Source organism: Cynara cardunculus (assembly GCF_001531365.2).
Source record: "Cynara cardunculus var. scolymus isolate 2C chromosome LG 2, CcrdV1, whole genome shotgun sequence".
Classification (NCBI taxonomy): Eukaryota; Viridiplantae; Streptophyta; class Magnoliopsida; order Asterales; family Asteraceae; genus Cynara; species Cynara cardunculus.
The window spans coordinates 61,203,584-61,205,934 of record NC_037529.1 but is presented as its reverse complement, the minus strand read 5'-3'; positions in this window follow the sequence as shown (position 1 = coordinate 61,205,934).

Here is a 2,351-nt window from a genome sequence, read left to right as displayed (position 1 = left end):
TAAAGTATACGTGGAAATTATATATATATATAATTATAACTTAATATATATATATATATATATATATGTATATTAAATAATAAAAATTAAATATAATTAAATTGATTTGATGTTTTATGACGGCACAATTCCCCATTATTCAACACCCCCTATTAAAGGGATGTCATTAGTACTCCCTTTTTATTTTAGTCAATCATCAACAACGTTTTACAAAAGGGAGTACTAATGGCACCCCCTTAATAGGGGTATTGAAAATTGTTGTATCTCTAAAATCAATAAAACATCAAATCGATTTAATAATATATTTATATTATTAATTATCATTAAAATTCAATATATATATATATATATATATTAAGTTATATTATATAATTATATATATACTCTTCATGTATATTTTACACATTATATATTTTTTATTTATATTATTATTATTATATATCGATTTTATTATCTTCATCTATATTATATATAAAGAGGGGGGGAGTAAGATCTTTTATTAATCAATTAAAAGGTGTTAACCTTACACACCTCAATGAACCAACAGAAAACAAGATATATTTTTGGTTGATGCACAAGATAAATTTATTTAATGAGGGTAAAAATGTAATTTTTTATTTGATCTTTCTTTTAATGCAAATTAATATTTTTTTGTTACATTTCGTAGCTATCCAATGTCTTACCATTGTGAATATCTCATGCAAATTAATTGTCGGTTACATTTGTTAATTATTCCAAGTAAATGAATTGTCGGTTACATTTCTTAATTATACCTAAGTAAACACTTGTTCATAGGTTAACCATCTCGTTTCAATATTTAAAAAAGTATTGTGTGCATATGTGAACCTGATAACCACATACACGTAACAAAAACTAGGTATGTACGAATTATCAATTATTTCAAAAATATTTGAATAGCGTTCAGAAGTAAACACATGAACATTGTTCATAAGCACAATTTGATGTTTGATCATAGGTGAACCAAACATCATTCCACATGTATTTCATACATGAACGAGACTACATAGTGTATCTGTTTACTAAAATAAAACATGGAAGTTATAAAAATCTTTACGACTTTTTTTCATATACACCTCTGTTTACACATGAACAATTCCCATAAATATCGAATACTTGCTCACACATGAACCATTAACCAAAAAAAAACTGCAGAAGAATCTGATGTCGAGGATCTTGCTGTCAGTTTGGATTCGATGACGAGATTAATTACTGGATAATTACATTGTTATTAATGGACATTAACAAAACATTCAATTGTCATTAATGGGCAGTTACAAAACTTTTCATAGTCATTAATGGGCAGTTACAAAACATTTCATTGTCATTAACTGACAACTAAAATCTTTTCCCAAAATACCCTTTGTAAACATTGTTCACCTATGTTTCCTTGTCTATGTGTGCAATTATTTACATTTTATGTCATGAATGATCTCAGCCACAAATTTCAAAGATCAATGGATGAGATTGGTTCACAAAATTAACATCATATATTGGTTTAAAAATGAACTCATCCTATATATATATACACACACACTATTATATTACAGAATATGTATTAGTATTAAAGTCTTATCGTAATTATTTTAAAAAACCTAAAATAGTTTAAATCAAAAGTTAATTTTATGATTAATTATTTATTTTAATGGATGAGATATTTATAGAAACCATATTTATTGAATTTAAATAAGAGAAAAGTTCATAAAATTAAAAGAACTGTTCCATTTTAAATTATTAAGTTCTTGAACTTTTTTTGATTGAATAAGTTGTTGAACGTTTTTTATGTTGAATGATTAAGTCGTTACATTTTTTTTGACTAATTAATTTTTTTAGAAAATTGGTTACTTAAATTATTTTAACCTAAAAAAACTACTTTTATCGTTGTAGAAGAGGAAGAATCAAAAGATTTTTTAGTCATTTTCTTAGGCCTTACCATTAATGTCCCTCTTTTTGATCATTTTTTTTCTTTTTTAATCTATATATATATATATATATATATATATATATATATATTCATTATATTGTTGTAGAAGAGAGAGAATCGAAAGACAAAAAACAGATAAAAAGAGGAAGACTCTTAGACGTAGTTGTTTGAACATGTCAACATTTGTTGAGTTAGATGAAAAGAGCTATTAGGAACCAGCGATACACAGTTTTTTCTTCAGCAATAATTACAATCCGCATCCATATGTTAATTCTACTACAATTAATGCCATTTTAGAATATGTGAAGTATAATATAAATTATTTATGTCTTATTTATATATATTTTTGCTTTATATGTTTTACTTATATTTCAAGTCTCAATATTTATGTTTAGTTTTTATAATTATA